Source organism: Biomphalaria glabrata, chromosome 7 (genome assembly GCF_947242115.1).
Source record: "Biomphalaria glabrata chromosome 7, xgBioGlab47.1, whole genome shotgun sequence".
Classification (NCBI taxonomy): Eukaryota; Metazoa; Mollusca; class Gastropoda; family Planorbidae; genus Biomphalaria; species Biomphalaria glabrata.
Window position 1 is genome coordinate 28,686,492 of NC_074717.1, and position 21,143 is coordinate 28,707,634.

At 38.2% G+C, this 21,143-nt stretch overlaps 2 protein-coding genes across 5 annotated transcripts in view; one reads left to right on the top strand and one right to left on the bottom strand.

The window, feature by feature from the left end:
- LOC106063352 (leucine-rich repeat and coiled-coil domain-containing protein 1-like) overlaps nt 1-21,143 on the bottom strand; it is a 265,048-nt gene that overhangs the window by 131,622 nt on the left and 112,283 nt on the right. The gene's annotated exons all lie outside the window — the stretch shown is intronic.
- LOC106063535 (FMRFamide receptor-like) overlaps nt 1-21,143 on the top strand; it is a 69,155-nt gene that overhangs the window by 1,407 nt on the left and 46,605 nt on the right. The gene's annotated exons all lie outside the window — the stretch shown is intronic.

The following is a 21,143-nucleotide window of genomic DNA, read 5'->3' on the forward strand; positions in this document are numbered from 1 at the left end:
TATAGGCAAAGAGTTAATAAAATCCTCAACACCAAACTGTCTGGCAGTAATCTCATCACTGCAATTAACAGCTGGGCCGTCCCTGTGCTCCTTTACACGTTCGGTGTGATCAAATGGACTGACACCGACCTACATGACATTGACAGACTCACTAGAAAATTACTAACCAAGTTTCGATGCCTACACCCCAAGTCCTCCACCATAAGGTTATACCTGCCCAGGAAGGATGGGGGTCGTGGATTGCAGAACATCTTCAAATTGTGTAAGATGCAAGTTTTAAAAATACGATCAAAACTGCTCGCCTCCAGCAACAAATTAGTTTCCTTCCTACGGAAATACGACTCCGATGCAACCCCTCTGAACCTATACAATGCTGATGTCAATATCGGTTTGGACGACGTAGGGCATGAGATTCGCCAATGGGAAGAAAAAACACTCCACGGAAAATTTCCGGCTTCATTACATGAGGACAACATCGACAAGGCTGCTTCCTTAACATGGCTCAGAGCAGGTCATCTCTACCCTGAAACAGAAGGCTTTGTTACAGCAATACAGGACAGAGTAATCAGGACAAAAAATTACGAGAAGCATATCCTGAAACTCAATGTTGTCGACAAATGCCGAAAATGTGGAAATGTGGGCGAGTCGATTGAACACATTATGGCAGGATGTCCAGCCCTATCAGAATCAGCCTACCTAGGTCGCCATAACCAAGTTGCAAAGTTAATACACCAACACCTGGCTTTGACGTACAAATTGATCGATAAGGACACTCCCCCTTATTATAAATACTCTCCGCAAGAGGTTCTCGAGTCTACTGAACATCTGCTGTACTGGGATAGGCCTATTCTGACCGACAAAACGGTAGATTTCAATCGCCCGGATCTGCTGTTCATCGATAAAAAAGAAAAAACCGCTACCATTATCGATATCGCCGTACCACTGTCTCATAATTTAAGAAAAACTGAGATAGAAAAACAAAGAAAATATGGGAACCTAGGCTTGGAGATTAAGCGTCTATGGAAATTGGCCAAAATAACAATATACCCCATTGTTATATCAACCGAGGGGATAATAACAACTGACCTCACAGACACCTTCAAGGCCCTTAACATTCCTAGGAACATCTTCGTTGCCTGTCAGAGGGCGGTACTGCTGCAGACCTGCCACATCACCAGAAAATTCCTCAGTGGAAACTGTTAAAGGGACTACGATGAATTTTGTTTCTCTTTAGCGAAACTCGACCCTGGCAGCGCCAGAGAATGACTACTCGTTCATTTCTAACATAATAATAATCTTTATTGTCCGTATGGAAATTTGTCTTACAATTTGTGCATTACACCAAACAAAAACATAACTATAAGAAACCAAAGTGTACATTCACACCAGACTCACTCATAATTTACATGTGACAAAGTTTATACCAGATTGTTCTCATTTAATGATTGAATTGCCGAGGAATAAAAGAGTGTTTGTGTCTGTTTGTCTTTTGCTATCGGTGCCTTGTATCTCTTTTATGATGGTAAAATCACAAAATCCTGACACAAAGGGTGATTCCTTATTTCTAGGATCTTGTTAGCTTTTTTATAGATGTTTGTCTCAACCAGCTGCCCAAGTGGGGTTAGCTTTATGCCAATGATTTTACCAGCAGCATGCTACCAGTAATGCTAGATGACAAAAACATTAATTGTCATTTTGAGGTGACATGCCAATAGGCCTAATAAATGTCTTGTTGACATGTGAAGCATAAATAGCTAAAACACATGTAAAAGAGCATATAAAAAGACTTTAATTAGAGCTATTGATCTGAAAGGAAAATAACCGACTTAACCAATCATGTTGCGAATGACTTCGTATGGTAAATTAAAAATAAGGATTTAATACACGCAAATCTTTACGAAATTCACTAAAATAATAAGAAGAAAGAATAATTCATATTAATTCACAAGAAGTTGGGTTTTTTAAAAAGCGGGACTCTCCTAAAGTACAGTATTTGAGGAGTGCACATTCCAGTGCACATTTAAATTACGTTGTCATTAACGAGTGGTCATTAAAAAAAATGCACATCATTTAGCAAATGAAACATTCCTCATTAAAAACATTGGCAACAAGACAAGTGTCACTATATAGACAGCCAGGAAACTGATGCGCCACTCATCAGGTGACCAAGCTAGATGTAGCGACTCTAGGACGCGCTGGAAGGGGAGAGCTTCAAAGCGATTATCACCTAAGTCAAAACTCATTCACTTTCTGACATTCTCCTGTTGATGTCAAGTTGTCATTAAAATATGGCATTGATCCCATTGTTAACACGCACATCAACACGACAGGGATGACGGGATTACTACGTGACGTAATCCAAGTGGGTTGTTTCATTCCTTTTAGAGCAATACAAACGCGTCATAAGGGTTTCTTAATTCACTACACAACACACACACAGAATCACAACCTAAACTTTGCGTTCCTTTGAAATGCAACGTTGCATTAACCACTTGGCTACCTTAGTTCAGACGACCTAGCGATGTCCCATCCCCAAGAAAACCTTCACATCAATCATAAAAAATAAATTAAAGCCTCTAGCACATTCTGAAAATAAGGTGACAGTTATTATGGATCTGTAAAGCGGAAAAGGGGTCAATATTATTGTCATGTAAAGCATTCTCGGCGTAAAGTGTCAACAACCTAGAGGGATTGGCGCACAACAGCTCCATAAGAAGAGTTTGCAAGGGTACTTCTCAATAGGAGAAATGGCGGCAATTATATTTTTCATCCAAAGAGAAAGTAGCGACATTTCTTAACTTTAGTCTATTCAATTAAATCCACTTACCAAAATGTCTTAAATCAACTTCCAGACCTTAATGTTATTTACATGTGCCTCTGTTACTGTTCAGGAATAGGAGGTATTTACATGTCGGTGTATATATATATATGTACATAGTTGTATATGTATGTATGTATGTATGTATATATTCATTGAAATGTTCCCATGTTAGTCTGATAATCTTTGCATAAATAAGTTTTAATCATAGAAAAATTAAATATCAAGAATCAATAAAACATTGTCAGAAGATTCAGTAAATAAAATCAGATTGAAATAAGGAGGTGAATAAACATGACACGATGAAGGCTGTGTGAAGGAAAGTTTGTTTTTAAATCAGTTTAGAATTTTTAGTACTGATTTGTTCTCTCTTTAAAAAAAATGTCAGGTCTGTTTTCAGTTCAGGCCCTCAGTTAATCCCCATCCATTCAATAGACCAATAACTACTGATTAGAAATAGGTATTGAGTATTGATTACCACCAATAACTATTGGTTAACGTAGATACATTATTTCAAAAAGTAAGCTGCACTATTCACTGAACAATATTCACTTGAACAGTCCAACCAGATGCCTATTGTTTTTGATGTACGAGAGGGACTCATATGTCTGGAAACCTTTGAGGCTCTACAGTAACTGGAACTGTGTCACACTGTACTTCTCTCCCCTACTGCCGTGTCTTGTCTAAATCTGTCCAGGGCCACAGAGAACACGTCTTGCTGACTCCTGAGCTTAACATTTAATGAACAACTGTTTTTGGGTGTGCCGATTTTCTTTCTTTTTTTTCTGGTTCTGATGTGACTAGAGTAAATTGGGCATTGTAACGTAGAACTGAACGAACAGACTTTGTTACGTAGAACTGAACGAACAGACTTTGTTACGTAGAACTGAACGAACAGACTTTGTTACGTAGAACTGAACGAACAGACTTTGTTACGTAGAACTGAACGAACAGACTTTGTTACGTAGAACTGAACGAACAGACTTTGATACGTAGAACTGAATTCAAGCGTACATAGCCTCTCGACCACGCTTCCCACAGGGCGTTAGTCGTGTTATAGTACCGGTAAAGAAATCTCAAGACTCACTTGGCAGTTGACGGCTGGGAGCGGCCAATGCAAATGATTGTTTTAAAATTTAATTTGGAGTCATTCGACTATCAGGTTGTCACCACTGCCAGAGAGTGTTCTATCAAAACAGTCACCTCGTATAACAACTAGTGCACATCCTCCGAAAGCCCAAAAAAGACAAACTGTAGACAAGTCTGAACCCATTTTGAAGCCAGTATAGCCTGACTTTTAAGACGCTAAGCATTTAATGAAGACGCTAATGGCCCCTACAAAACACGGCTCATTGTAAGCATCACACGGCATTACATGAGACACGAGACAGCTCAGGATTACTGGGCCAAGGGAGACGATTCACATGATAATTCCGCCTCGGGAGACACGGGAAGCTATGCGTCCAATTTTCCGGCCACGAAGTTTTAATGGCATGTAATACTGATAAGTGCATCGAGTTCTTAGCAGTTCAGATTGTTTCTTTTGATTAGAGACGTACATACCAGCACATAGACAACAAATAGCTACTTTTTTAAAAAAAGCATTTCAGATGTAAATATGGGCACAGTTTTTAATCTAATCTGGAAGAAAGAACAAAAGATACCAAACATTTGAATTTTTACGTAAAGACGTATGCAGTGGTGCTCAAACTACGGCCCGCGGGAAACATCCGGCCCTTCTAAATGTTCGCTTACAATGCATAATGAAATCGTAGAGGATTGGTTCCACTGAGCTAGACGATTTTTGGAACTGACACACACGTCAGAAATGCTTATGGCCCCAAAGTCGAAATAGGTTTGAGCCTTCCTGTCTATGTCATAGCAAGCAAAGAGCAAAGTGTCGAGACTTATAATGATCAGAACAGAGTCCTTCAGGGTCGTAGTGAATCATCCATTATTTGAGCACAAATGAAATATTTCAGTTCCAGCACAAGGCCTGCCTATATACATTGAGGTATAGTGTTTATTACCCCAGGAGGACAACGGCTTTGTCTGCATTAGTCTGCAAATATGAAGGTCCCAACTGGGTGTGCTTGGTCATGTAAAATACTGAATTATCTTTAATCTTCGGAATCAAAGACAATGTCTTATTATTCCTGTTCAATGTAAAGCTAGTAAATAAGTTTGACAAATATTTTCAACTCGACATTTATTTCAATGTTCTAACTAATACAATGTGTCCTAGTGATTTTAGCCCCACCACAAGGACAGAAGTATCAAAACCAATCTAGGTTTCAGTCTGAGCCACGTGACTATTAGTATGTTTCGAAAGTTCCGAAGCCAGTTTAAAATAATGAAAATTAGGTTACAAAGTTTGAACTGAGCGATATAAATAATTAGTATGACATTAAAAGTTTGTTTTTCACACAGGTTTTGTTTTCACATCATGGGCGTAGCCGGGGGGGGGGTTGGGGTTCAATGACTGATTTATGCTTTGATTTTGTTTATTTTAGGTGAGATTTTAATACTAAACCATCACTTGCCCCCAGCGCAGCCAAGGGGGTTTTTGAGTTTAAAAAACCTAGCAGGGGGTTTTGCAGTTTAATTCCCCTCTTCTATAAACCAAACAAACAAAAAATAATGCAAATGACAATCCCCAAATTCCAAGAGCATAGCTAAGGAAGGTTTTGATTTTAAAACCTCCTCCGAAATTAACTATAAAACCTCCTCTTCAATATAAAAAAGCAAATTACACACTGAGAATGCTATGAGCGTAGCCAAAGGGGGTTTGAGTTTAAGCCCTCCTTCAGCGGGGTTTAAAGTTAAAAAAAAACCTCTTCAAAAAAAAAAGAAAAAGCAAATGACACACTGCGAATTCTATGAGTGTAGCCAAAGGGGTTTTTGAGTTTAACCCCGCCCCCCTTTTTTTATTCAGAGGGGTTTGAAGCTAAAAAAATACCTCTTCAATATAAAAAAAAAGCAAATTACATACTAAAAAATCTTTGAGCGTAACAAAGTTTAACCCCCCCCCCCCTTTTTTTCAGCAGGGTTTGAAGCTAAAAAATACCTCTTCTATAAAAAAAAAAAGCAAATTACTCATTCAAAATGCTATGAGCGTAGTCAAAGAGGGTTTTGAGTTTAAACCCCCCTTCATCGGGGTTTGATGCTAAAAAGTACCTCTTCAATATTAAAAAAAATGTAAATTACACACTAAAATTCCTTGAGCTCAGCCAAGCCAAAAGGGGAGTTTTGAGTTTAAAACCCTCTCTTCCAGATGGCTTTTTTTTTAAAAAAACCACTCCAGATGTTTTCGAGTTTAAAATCCACCTATAGAGAGTTATGAGGTTGAAATCCCCCTCTTCAATATTATTCTAAAGCAAACTACACTCACCAAATTCTATGAGCGTAGCTAAATAGGGTTAAAAAAGAACCCCAGAGATTTTGTAGTTTAAAACCCCATAACAGATTATTTTGACGATAAAACTTCCATTTTCGATAAAAAATCTAAAGCAAACTAAAGTCACCTAATTCCAAGAATATAGACAAGAGAGGTTTCTACCAGTGGCTGGACTCCATTAATACAGTGCAGTGGATAGTCATCAGCCGAAATTGAAAAAGACTAAATGTGGCTCAACAAAGATGGCTAAGACAGATTTTAGGAGACAGTTATAAAGGAAATCAAGGAAATGCTATGCCGAACTGGGAGTCGACCCCTTGGTAAGGTTGTGACAGAGCGTCGCATGAGGACATGTATTCCGACAAAATGAATTACGCATAATAAGAGTTGCAATGACATGGAGCCCATTAGGAGGAAATCGCAAACAGGAACATCCTATTACAACTTCAGGCCAAACTTTCATGGAGGTCCTTAGAGCAGGTGGGATGAGGCTTCAGACATTGCCAGTGACAGATTTTTGTGGAAACAGCTTGCCGCCTAATGAGCCGAACGGCGCGGGAGGGTCTAAGTAAGTAAGAATAGCACAAGTTAAAAACTTTTTAATACCAGAATAATGCACTGGAGACACCTCAGAATATGCATTTATGAGGCTTTCAATAACGAAAATAGTGCTTGGCGGCGGGGCTACGCCCCGCGATGGGGGAGCTCACAGCGCTCCTTCAGAACCCATTGCTTTGAAGGTCGGGGAGTCTATAAATTTTCCACTAACTCCAGGTAGAACCTATTCTAATAAAAAAAATCCTGGCTACGCCCATGTTCCACATAATGTACATTCTGTCACCCTTTTGATTTCCTCAAAAGAAAATAAAACTCCTAAGCACCTGGCCAATTAGTGTTATTTGACAAAGTATTTAGTTATGTTAGATGCACGTGTTCTTTGACGTCGCATGACATAATTAGTTGACCTAATTTCTGAACTTGAAAATGTCTTCTTATATCTTGTTCATCGCTGATATCTACTGTTTCTGGTCTCACACGACACTATACAGCTTACTGTACATTTCTCTAGACTCCAGTAGCTTTGAAACAATTAAAGCATTAAACTTATTTTAGTTCCTTTTGGAGTCATTCGATCTTTGACTTGGCTTCACATACAAACATTGTCCGCCACTTGGTCGATTTAGATTCTCTTTTCGACGTCAACGTCGCTCCTCGCCCACTGGATTTTCTTTGGTCTCAAATGTCTCGCGGCATTTGTAAGTGATCTCCAGCTGTCTCGTTCTGAAGCCGTCTGCACCAGGTACTCTCTTCTATGCTCTTCTCTTAAAGTAAGTTGGCGCCTAAGCTGGTCTTTAAACTGTTTCCGTTGGGCACCTCTGTTACACCGGACCAACTTCCAGCTCACCAAATAAGACTGCCTTTGGCATACGTTCCTCCCCCATACGAGATACGTGGCCTGCACAGCGTAACTGTCGGACTATAAGAAGTTCCTCTATACTGTCCATCCCGCATTTAGAAGAACTTGTATTCTAAATTACAGTGAACAATGGATGCAATATTCATCAATGGCCATGTTGTTAATGTTTATTCAATCTGATTAGTTCATTTAATCTCTGGGAAGGGCTGACCCTTCCTTCCAGATTTTTTTTTCTGGTTTTGTTTCAAGTTGCAGGCCACTTAGTTCAAGAGATAATAACTCAAAACTTTTTCTTTCTCCACTGGAAACATTGTTCATTCAGCACGACACAACGTCATCAGAAGATTAACTTTCTACAAAAGTGTTTCTCTTTTAATCTTTTCAGCGCGAGCTAACAAAATTAGATTGTCTATTTGTGTGCATCAAATATGATAACCATTGCATTTCTGAAAGGAATTATTCTATTAACACAAATAAAAAGTTGCGAACATTACAAAACAAAGGATCACATTCTTTAGGACAAAACTCTCCATTGCACTAGAGCGGAGAGTTCAGCCAATGCAGTCTGGAAACAAGAAGTGCTAGGAGACAACAAGCAAGTAAGGGAGCAAGGACTCGCAGCCGAAATTTAAAAAAAAAAAGCTTTACTTACTGTGCGATGTGTGCCCCTCACTATAAATAGACACAAAATTTAAATAAAGGTTTTGGGGCAACAGCTAATTTTCAAAGGAGGCTCCAAACTTGAGATGAGGCCCTAGTCAAAGAGCAAACATGTCGACGTCAACGGTGGTCTAAAGTTATGCTTGTTTCTGATTTATGTCCATGTGAACTCCATAACTAGATAGAACTTGATTCAAAGCTTTAGAGAGGCCTTCACAAACTTCTAAACAAAACATACACAAAATGTTTCTTTTTATCTAGTGTAGAGAACTGCGAAAGAGTTAAAATTGCAGTCAGTCTATTGCACCTCTCAAACTTGTCCACACCAAATTGATAAGATAGAGCATGGACGTAGGCAAGATTCCTTTCTGTACTACTTTGTGTGTTGTAAATAACAAGGAAAACGAAAGAGGATTTGAGAACAGAAATAGGTTGTTGTTGTTGGTAGTGGTGGTGGTGGCTAGGACGGTGAGGGATATAGGACTAACGTTTCTTGGATAATAGTCTGAGGGTAGCCACATTGTAGGATGAATATGTTTATCCTCACTTGACTTCGAGTGTCTAAGATTAAATGTTAGGATTGAGCTAGTTTTGAATAGTTTGAAGACTTAGGGTGTTAGAATATATAACTACTAGTCTTTGAGAAGAAGTGTAGTCATGTATTAAGTGATGCAGTGTCATTTTGAGAACTAGAAGAAATAGTAAGCTAAGGACAGAATTGACTAGCATGAGATGATATGGAGTGAGACATAGCTCTTTCTTGATGAGTTTTCCTTAATGTTATGATAAGTTTAAGAATAGCGACTTGGTGAGCGTTCATGATAAACTCAATAGCGACTTGGTGAGAGTTCATGATAAACTCAATAGCGACTTGGCTACAAATGAACAGCTTTTTGTTTTCCTATTTTGTTTTTCTGGATTCAATGTATCAAATGTACGTTAAGTTGGCGTGATCGCTCTATCGACAGGCTTTGTAAAGTGTGGAGATTGGTTCGTCTGGTCATGTGACACATGAAATTGAAATGGCCATTGCAGTTGTCAAATCAGTGTCTGTAAAGCCGCAATTAGTTGTCAGCGGGTGCGCTTTTTTCCCCCCACAACTCTCCACCCTCCCCCAGCACCTTCCTTACCACAATGTAACCCTTACTCCATCTACATACACGAACACACACACTCTCTCACACACACACGAAACTTCCGTTTCTCACCCCTCCCTCCCGATGTTTCACCAGCTAATAATATCCTCCAATAAAGTTGTTGCCAATACACGACGTGGTCTTACCCTGGACCTGAGCAACACACCCAACAGAAAGGCTTTTTGAAAGACGTATTGACCAGAAACTTAGAGACAAACCTGAGCAACACACCCAACAGAAAGGCTTTTAGAAAGACGTATTGACCAGAAACTTAGAGACAAACAGGACTATAAGTATAACGTAAAGCTTTGGGAAGAGAAGATCAAACTTTGTCCTGGAGATAAGGTTTGAAGTACCTCCTATTGTGTCATGCCTATACTTCCAACTACATCCTCCGGTTACATTTTAAACATAGTCGCTAACCAACATAATGCATACAAGAAGAGGGTTCAGCCTTCAAGCTAACTTTACTACTGGCCTGTATATGATGTCAAGACATTAATTGTATAGGTATTATTTCTTGGTATCTGACTTACGTGTTTGTAAAGTAAGTTACTCACATTGTGTGTGTGTGTGTACGTGTGTGTGTGTGGTGTACGTGTGAGATAAAGAGAGAAACAGAAGAGGAGAAAACAAAACTAGAAGAGAGGTGAAATGAGTGAAACACAGAGTAAACGAAGAAAGGGAAGGACGAGAGAGGGAGATGGAAGATACTTGGAGAAGGCGAAATGTTTCTAAGTGTCAACAAATTAAGTTGGGCTGGAAGCACTTTAACGAATACGTGGCACTCGAGATTACACTTTTCTCGAGATTACACTTTTCTCGAGATTACGCTTTTCTCGAGATTACACTTTTCTCGAGATTACACTTTTCTCGAGATTACACTTTTCTCGAGATTACACTTTTCTCGAGATTACGCTTTTCTCGAGATTACACTTTTCTCGAGATTACACTTTTCTCGAGATTACACTTTTCTCGAGATTACACTTTTCTCGAGATGAGATTACGCTTTTCTCGAGATTACACTTTTCTCGAGATTACACTTTTCTCGAGATTACGCTTTTCTCGAGATTACACTTTTCTCGAGATTACACTTTTTTCGAGATTACACTTTTCTCGAGATTACACTTTTCTCGAGATGAGATTACGCTTTTCTCGAGTTTACACTTTTCTCGAGATTACACTTTTCTCGAGATTACGCTTTTCTCGAGATTACACTTTTCTCGAGATTATACTTTTCTCCATGCCTCTACGTTCTCACTATAGCCCCCGATGGTTTCATTCCATATACACTAGAGAGTTCAGACCCAAAATTAACATGGTCATTATTGGATTCCGTTTAAATCCTTCCCACGTCACGTCAGTTTCCGGATTTCCACAATCGCTGTCTAGCCTGGCTACCCATTTCTTTGTTATCCCAAAACCTGGCGCTGACGTCCAAAAGTACAACAATACAGTCGCTCTACTCACGTGACTTATGGTCACCATGGAAACTTTACTTTTTAGTCGGTTCTAACCTGGAGTACCGGAAACAAAGATGGGAGAAAGATCCGTAAAAAGAAAATCGGGCGAGAGTTTCTATTCGTTGTGATGGAGAAAATTTGGTCAGCGGCTGAATCTAGGAAAAATAAAACACTGTCCATCCTGTGTCCAGTAGATAAGGTTAGCCAAAACTGGACAGTGATGGGAAAGGTTTAACAATAGGGGTCGTAAAATGTTAAGGTAATCAAGGATAAATAATCTTTTCATTCGCTAGCTGAGAATAGTCTTTCTATTTCATCCAATATTTTATTTAGGACAAAATAATAGAATGGTAAATAACTGTTTGGACTTTAAATACCAGAAGATAATAAAAAATAATAGGAGAGAAAGAGAGAGAGAGAGAAAGAGAGAGAGAGAGAAATACTTCTTAAAAACTTGCTATATTATTGTTGAAGAAAACCCCCCCACAGATTTTACCTCTAACATGGGGAAACATTTGACCAGAGAAATAGAGCATCACTTTGGCTCTCCTTTGTTACAGCCAACAAGCAACTGGATGAATGCATTGAGAAACAGATTCCATGGACATTGATCTGTAACATTGATGCGTAGCAAACTAATAGTATCTAGCAAGTTATGTTATCTTAATGGTTGTTCATAGACTAACTTTAGTAAATGAATCGATCTACCGACATTTATGGTGATTAAATGCGCTATTGTATCATGTAAAGCAGCACATTTATGGTGATTAAATACGCTATTGTATCATGTAAACCAGCACATTTATGGTGATTACATGCGCTATTGTATCATGTAAAGCGGCATCTCCAATTTTCTTATCGTAATAAAATAAGCTGAAGGAATTAGCTGTCAAAAAACATTTTGTCAACGCGGAAATTCGGCGAAATTAACGCAATTTAATCACCCTGCTTCTCCAGAAAACTTAGTTTAACGTGTTAGTATGTTAGTTTAATGTGTTAATCTGTGACAAGCATATTGAAAATTATCTAGATCTAGCTGTAAAAAAAAAAAGCTCTTTTAAACCAAGTAGACCTAATTTATTGCACTAGCGCTGTAATTTCCAAGCTCAGTTATCGACCTCCTTTGAAGGGCTCACCGGAACTGATTCATTTCATATACGACGACAGTTTCCAGACATAAAGAGACGTGGCCGTTGAAAACATACGTCATAGAGCAAGGCGTGGGAGGGGAGGGTGAGCCTTGAAGTGGGCTACAGGATTTATTTACTAAATGCATCGCCGGCTTCAGTGTGTGAACATGCGCTGACAACGAGGCACAACTTGAACCCAAGAAGCAATGCGCGAACATCACACTCATTTCACAATGCGCGAACATTACACTCATTTCACAATGCGCGAACATCACACTCATTTCACAATGCGCGAACATTACACTCATTTCACAATGCGCGAACATTACACTCATTTCACAATGCGCGAACATCACACTCATTTCACAAGTCAGAAGAACTAGTAGCTAGCTATATTGTGTCGACGCTTCAGCACACAATATTCTATGCACTTTATGATAAGTGCCTATTCCTCGGATTCATTTCTGCTCACCAACAATGTTACATGTCTATTATTAAAACCAAATTCTGTGTCCTTCAAATATTATTCACAACAGAATGAGTCCTGCTAAAAAATCTAAATTGACTACCGGTGGACAATGGCTATGTCTGAGCTAGCTGTAGCAAATTATGTAGCTCACAGCTGGGGCTTGGTAGCAGCTACGTGAAATACTGTAGTCCTCGTTAATCTTCGGATTCGAAATCAAGCCTTACAGTGGCCAAAGTCAAAATTGTTGACTTGCTTTACACGCTATCTATGGACAGTTTATTCAAATTATGTTGTCAGGCTTTGACAATGTCGTGAAAAAAAAAATGTATTCGGGGCGCTATTCTTGACGATTACTTAGTGTTACTAATGGACTTGATGATTGAATATTTGAAAATATAAGACTAACAAGAATGGTTTCCAAAATAGACTTAGCAATGCAAAAAAAAAAAAAGAGTATAGGAAATTACTAATATATATATATTAATATATATATCACGAGTCGAGTCTGTGACTTATTTCGACCAGTTTCTAGAAGCGAGTTCAAACCAGTGCAAGTGTCCAGCGTAAACAAGTTAATTTTAGGTATCCAATCAAAGAAAGAGGTTAAGGGAAAAAATAGCACACGTCAGCTTCTAGAAGGTCACAGTTAATAAAATAATTAGGGGAGAAGTTTCCATGATTCTGGAATGTACGATTAAGACAGGTATAAATTGAGGGAAAGTCAGTTAGACGGGGGCCTCGAATAGTAGTAGTTCTTGTAGAGCGATGGTCCTCGCTTAGTCCTCGATTAGTAATGGTTATAAGTTTTGTGATATTAGCGGGTCCATTAATTAAAGTTTTATTAGTTGAAGCTGAATGTTATACTAAGTGAAGTTCCATGTATCTTTAAGTTTTATTTATGAATTATTAAGTCAAGTTGTTATTGAATTGAGAAGTCATTTTATGTGAAAGTTGAAGAAGTATTATTAAAGAAGTTTGGAAGTAAATACAGAGAGTTCTTTCTTCATTCCATTGAATTATCAAGTTTGATAATATAATCCCCGGCAAGTGCGATCGTCACAATATAATAATAATAATAATAATATATATAATATATATATATATTGGAAGAGCTGTGTTCAAACACAGGTGTTGACAAAACGCAAATCTAAAAAGACTAAAAAAAAAACAAGAAACCAGGCAAGAAGTTGCGACTTCTCCAAAGTCATGTATCTCAATAGTTCCACTTCTATCTTCTACACCAGTGAAAAGAAAATGAAATTAAAACCCAGACAACACACATCTGGAAGTCATCTCAATCTAAGTACCCATAGTTTAGTTCGCTTAGATCTCTCTCTCTGTCTCTCTCTCTGTCTCGTTCTCTGCCCATTATCATAAAGCATTGCACACACACACACACACACACACACACACACACACACACACACTGCTAGCAGAAGTCATTTAGAGAAATGAAAATAAAAGAAACCCAGTCTGCAATCATTTGAACACAGAACTGTAGAGCCGATACTGAGTGGCTTTTACCTAGAACACACATACCCTCTGACATTTTCATATATTGTTAGATATCAGAGGTAACCTAATCTATGGCCCCAAAGACCAATGCATCTCAAATCTATCCAAGACAGACTAGATATGTCGGAATTCTTAACTAAAAATAATTCTGGATTAGAAAAAATGTCCATGAAATCTTAATGGACCTCATTCACCAATCGTAAACAAACAACATTTAGCCACGTGGTGCTCTATCTCTTCTATATAATTTACGATCTCATGTTTAATTCATGATGGTTGTCACGTGACAGTTTTTTCCGTTGTTTTATCAATAAGATCACGTGACTAAATGTTGTTTGTTTACGATTGGTGAATGAGGTCCATTCTCTACTTCTGTTCTGAAAGGGTTATTATTTCAATAAATGTAGATGGGACAGCCAGATTAACAATACTTTTACAAAAGATTTATGCGCATTTCACGCATACAAAATGAGGTTTTAATAAGAGTTCTAACCCAATACCAGAATGATTGGATGTGCGACCGTGTGGGGATAGACTAACAAACAATCAGCATCTCAATAGGTCCCATCAACCAGACATGTGGACCTCTTCATGACCATTGTATCTTCAAGATCTAAACTCGTTTAGAATTTAGAATTTACATCAAATTTTATCCAACATGTTATGTCAAGTTATGACTTGATAGAATCCATATAGTTTTATCCAACAAGTTATGTCAAGTTATGACTAAATAGAACCCACATCCAGTTGAATCTAGCATGTTGTAAAGTTATGACTTGGCAGAGTCTACACCCAATTAACATGTAACATCATGCTAGGACTTGTTACACTCTATACAGATGCAGTGCTCAACAAATGTGATGTGTTAGTTTAAAGCTTAAAATAGTCCCATTACAAATAGCAAGAAAAAAAAAGGTGCCATACTCTTCAGAAGTACTACACATGTCTTAAAATAAGGTTTAGGTTAAAACTAAAAAACAAGATAGTTAAAATGAAGGTATATCTTATCAATGACAGAAGTGTCTACTAGTTCGAGCAGGCTTGCTAACCAACAATCAGCGCATCTCTTGAAATTGAATCAAAGACAAAGTCTCGTTGAAATTTCTTCTTCCATGCAAAACACAAAGTGTGTGTCTGGTCGAGAGGTATACACTACCAGCTGTTGTCACGACGGTTCCAAGTTCGAACCCTCCTACTTCCGTCCTGCAGAAGATTAGGGTCAGGCCGTAAGACTAAAGCCAGGGCCGGTCCTAGCAATTGCGGGGCCCTATGCGAAACTGATTGCGCGGGGCCTAGTCTGTGTGGGAATAAGGATAATAAGTGAAAATTAAGATTTTTTAGAAGAAAAAAAAATATTACTTTACTAAGTTAAAAATTGCGATCTGTACTTTACGAACCTTGTAACCAATGGCATATTTATATGCTAGTGACTATAAAAGTAAATAAAGTATTGGAACTTTCGATTAAGGTATAAATTCGCCCGATTATTACATGAAAGCTGACAATGCCTTTTTTCTTTATATTACGCGTATGATTGGCGTTTTCGCAATTAATGACACCACAAATGACAATTTTGTCTATTTTTCTGGAGATTTTAAAGACTTTTCAGGAGATTTTAATAAATCCAGGAGATTTCCAGGAGTTTTTCGTATATATGTTGTAATTTAATAAATACACCCTGAATTAGCGAGGGGCCTATGAAAGAGCGGGGCCCACTGCGACCGCATAGGTTGCAGTGGCCTAAGACCGGCCCTGACTAAAGCAACGTCAATGAATTGGGAAACAAGACTTGTATTCATAATGAATAAAACACAAACAATTTGACTCAAGTTTTGGTTACAACCAAATGAAGCAAACCTAAAGACAAGAGCAGACAGATACTTTCAATGACATTCTCTGATGTCCTTAGACTGATACTTTCAATGACATTCTCTGGTGTCCTTAGACAGATACTTTCAATGACATTCTCTGATGTCCTTAGACTGATATTTTCAATGACATTCTCTGGTGTCCTTAGACAGATACTTTCAATGACATTCTCTGGTGTCCTTAGACAGATACTTTCAATGACATTCTCTGATGTCCTTAGACAGATACTTTCAATGACATTCTCTGGTGTCCTTAGACAGATACTTTCAATGACATTCTCTGATGTCCTTAGACTGATATTTTCAATGACATTCTCTGATGTCTTTAGACCGACATTAAAACATGTCCTTTTTTTTGTCGTCTTTTTACCTGGATATCATTTTTCTTTAGAATTCAATGTTTCCAAATACAAACTAGACTAACCCAATCACAATGTTGTCTTATGCGTCCAAAGACAGGCGAAAAGATAAGATAAACAAATGCAGACTTCACACAAGTTAGCCTTACTCTCATAACACATTGACAGTTCACTGTTTTGTGAGCGGCTGCAAATAAGAACGAGGGATGGGGGAGGGAGATATTTAAAGATTGAAATAAATGTGTTGCCTCTCTATTAGCTCTAATATAGCGAGGAGTTGTCCGTCCCACGCTACGAGAATCAGCGTACAAAGACATTCTCAGTTATCTACCTTCGTTATCTGCTCTAACACTCTCCAGATAGCTTACAGACAAAACTCGTGCGAAACGTCCAAGGGAATATCTGGCCAAATAAGCGATTCAAGGGAAGAAAAGACGAAAAAGGGGGGGGGTATTATATTGGCTACAACTAAAGGAGAGGGGGAGGAGGATACTTTATCAACATTATGCCATCATAAGAAACGAACAAGCAAAAGATTTTTAAAAATTACTAACCCTAACCCTTGTGTATTGTATTTTTGCGCATACAAGTATACCCCACACAAATTACAAAATAAGTAAAAAAAAAAAGTAAATCGTACAACCCGCACCCTTTTGTACTCTGTATGTTTAGAGACTGACTTGCAGTCAACTACCGGTACATAAAGCACTAGCATCGGTACCACTTTGTAAGTTTCCAATGTGCATTTCACAGCCACACAGCGAACTATTGGAGGTATAAAGGAACAACGGTATGCCCATACGTTCGGGGATAAAATGTACAACCCGCAGGTTATATGCCGGGGGGGAGAGGACTGTAAGGGTAATAACTCCACATTTACAATCACATATCTCAATACTGTAGGACTTACCTCTCCTTTTCTATATCAATGACCAATGTATTAATAGCCAATAATTGATGAATTAATTGGTTAATTTTTTTTATTGATTCAGATCCAGGCCAAAACTAATATGGCTAAACCAACAACAAAAAAGCACTAAGTATCTGATTTGTATAGATGTTTTAAAAGATCATTATAAAAATAACAGATAATTGTATAGTAGTGAAAGATATTTTTGATGGAAAAAAAAATCAACATTACCCTTGTAAATAGGAATTTCTTGGTTAATTTTAAGGCTTTAAATAACGAAAAAATTAAAACCTTAAAGGTATAAAACTGCGTTAATGTGAAAGAAGATACAATTGAAACACAGATGGAAATCAATAGTAGTGTCTGATATTGTCAAATACTTGTACAAGACTTCGTATATAATTTGTAAGACTGCCTAGTGTGGATGCATTGTGATGAGAGCTAAAAGGAAGATACACATTTGAATAAGTTAAGAAACTTTGGTTGAATGCGTCATGCAGACACTGGTGTAAGAATCATTTGTTTCAGTACAATCTAATGTTGCTATCGATATCGTTTACACATATATATATATATATATATATAGTAGTATAAACTTTGAAACACGTTAGATCTTCCTCACCCTTTCTCGGATCAAGTTTAAACTTCACATAACCTTCCATTCTCCCTCCTAACTGCTACCCTATGCTATACAAGAGAACAGTTCAGAAGATGCCTATCAAATTCAAAAGTTTGAAACTAGATATTTCCGGTTGACGTTGTTTCCCCTCTTTAGGTAAAAGATCGCTGGTTTCTTTCTGTTAGAACTTCATACACATACATAGAGAGACTAAAAACAAATTATCTGAGCTAATAAAACTGAAGAAGTGAATACACATACACAATGTCCTTTGAATCCCAGTCCTATGAGAGAGATCAACTGACTATATGTTTGTAGATGTTCACTATGGAATAGCCTTGAGGTCTCGCGAAGAAACGAATTGAAACTATTTCAAGCAAACATTTGTTTCCACTGGAATGAGTCCATAAAGTCTACTCACTTCCAGACCAGCAATATTACCAAATGACTCGAAGTAAGATCAAACCTAGTTCACGAGTACTTTCACGTTGTTTTTGTCAGTTGTAGAATGGACATTCATTTTTTTTATTTTGATATACACGTACCCGGAGCTTTGAAATGCTAGTTTATGGTTTCCAAACCATTTCCCCATGTTCTTACAAGACAAGAGTTAAGAAACAGCGCTCTATTGTAAGTCAGCTCTCTATTGCAAGTCAGCTCTCTATTGCAAGTCAGCTCTCTATTGCAAGTCAGCTCTCTATTGCAAGTCAGCTCTCTATTGCAAGTCAGCTCTCTATTGTAAGTCAGCTCTCTATGCAAGTCAGCTCTCTATTGTAAGTCAGCTCTCTATTGCAAGTCAGCTCTCTATTGCAAGTCAGCTCTCTATGTAAGTCAGCTCTCTATTTCAAGTCAGCTCTCTATGTAAGTCAGCTCTCTATGTAAGTCAGCTCTCTATTGTAAGTCAGCTCTCTATTGTAAGAGATAAGACTTGAGTATTTTCCTACTAGTCACTGAAAGTTCTCAATAAAAAAAATCACCTTCATAGACTTCTAACAGGAACTACAAAAAATGGCGCTCGTGTCATCCAATCAAAATGTTTCTCTCATCAACACTGAGACTGCTGGAATCATGACATTGAAGCAGAAGTAACTTAGAGATTCAGACCATTAACCAGTGCTACAAAGAAGAAGAAGAAAAAAAAAAGTCGTGATCCACTATTAGATATCTGCTTTCTACTTGCCTTTGTCATAGCCAACTCTAATGCCAGTTCGAAGTAACAGAACATTAACCATGGCTATTAACTAATCACTTTCCTGTTACCTACCGATGGAAGGAATCCCACCTTTTGGAGAAAATCTCCCCCCTCCCCCCGGCTATTTTCACTTTTTTTGGTCAAAAAAAGTGAAAGAAAGGTTGACTGTGATCCCCGACGATCGCCTGGTTTCAGAACATCAGATAAGACCGCGAGTCGCCAGTTCGATTATTGGACCTTTCTTCCCCCCCCCCTCCCTCTTAAAGCCAGCGCTATCTTGCTAAGCTCATTCCGTCAGTTGAAGACTTCAGTTTCCTTGATGATCTTTTTATTGGCAGAGATTTCTTTTTAGTCATCGTTCGTTGTAGCCGCAATCAAGCGAGAGAGGAGAGACAGCAGCAGGGACAACGTCAAGCGATGTACTTTACCAGCACGTCCTAGGCTGGTAGGTCAAACTAGAGAGAACAAGAGCTACAAGAAAACAAGCCAAAGAAAAAAAGAATATTATTGCAAAAACAAAGCTTTTTTTAAGGGAAAGAACCACACATTTTTGCCATTAATTTCAAGATGTTTCTGCTATATGAAACAAAATTAATTATTTACTACTAACTGATTTTTTTTTTTTTATTGATTCGTATATTGTCGTCGATTATGAATAATTATGAAAAATGTCAATTGATCCGAGAATGGGAAGTGGGAGAAAAAATGTGACAAAACGTAAAGGGGATAAATCCATATATACATTCACATTTCTCATTAAGTAGCACTTATTCCCTTCATTTTGTTATCAACAAAATAATTATTCAATAATAATTAATTAACTAATTGATTAATTGTTTTCATTGAGTCAAGACGTTTTGTTAGGCACACAACCAATAACTTGATTGGAAAATGGAAAGTGGGAGAAAACTCATGTTTAAACCTTTTACCAGATAGACAGACTGACAGACAGACAGACTGACAGAGTGAGTTGAAATAAGCTTTGTAAAAAAGAATAGCTCGTCGAAAAGAAATGCTGTCATGTTATTAGCTTGTAATTAACACACAATCAGAACGCACGCACGCGCAAAGGCCTTCGCGTATGAATAAGGAGCCAAGTTCTGATGCAAAACAACTCCAATAGAAAGATGAGAGTTTCATAGCGAACACAGTGAATGCTGAGCACTCGAATAGCTCACTGTAGAGGACGTACAAACAACTCCAATAGAAAGATGAGAGTTTCATAGCGAACACAGTGAACGCTGAGCACTCGAATAGCTCACTGTAGAGGACGTACAAACAACTCCAATAGAAAGATGAGAGTTTCATAGCGAACACAGTGAACGCTGAGCACTCGAATAGCTCACTGTAGAGGACGTACAAACAACTCCAATAGAAAGATGAGAGTTTCATAGCGAACACAGTGAACGCTGAGCACTCGAATAGCTCACTGTAGAGGACGTACAAACAACTCCAATAGAAAGATGAGAGTTTCATAGCGAACACAGTGAATGCAGAGCACTCGAATAGCTCACTGTAGAGGACGTACAAACAACTCCAATAGAAAGATGAGAGTTTCATAGCGAACACAGTGAATGCTGAGCACTCGCATAGCTCACTGTAGTGGCCGTACAAACAACTCGTACAGCGAGGTGATGCCAGTCTACCAATCCAGAACTCTTATGAGATGTCAGAGAAGCCAGGAACCAAACTGATGTTCACATTGAACTGGACAACACGTGACACGTGTCTCAGTCACACGCTTGGATTTACACACACTCACAGACACATACATATTCAAATCTATGCTCAGTGCTGTTGTTTCACAATGAAATCCGATTGCCTGCCAAGCGAATGTCAGCACATAATGTGATGTCACTGAAACAGGCACCAACAACCGAAGGTGCAATGCTAAAACAGCCCCAACACTTTTATTGTGTTTTTTTTTCATTGGTTCTAAACGAAATGGAGATCCTAAGTACACAAGAAAAGGTTCTAGTTGAATTCAGTCAACATTTCCCTTTCATGATCTCCCTATATACTCTAGATAACGATCATTTTTAATGTATAGAACCCCTCAAATTACACATTTTTTTTATAGTAGCAATAAAAAAAACTAGCCCCATGAAACTTTAGAATTGACCTTTAACTTGACTCAAAATACGCAAACAATTTCTCACCGTGAGCACATTAGAGGACTCAATCCCTCTC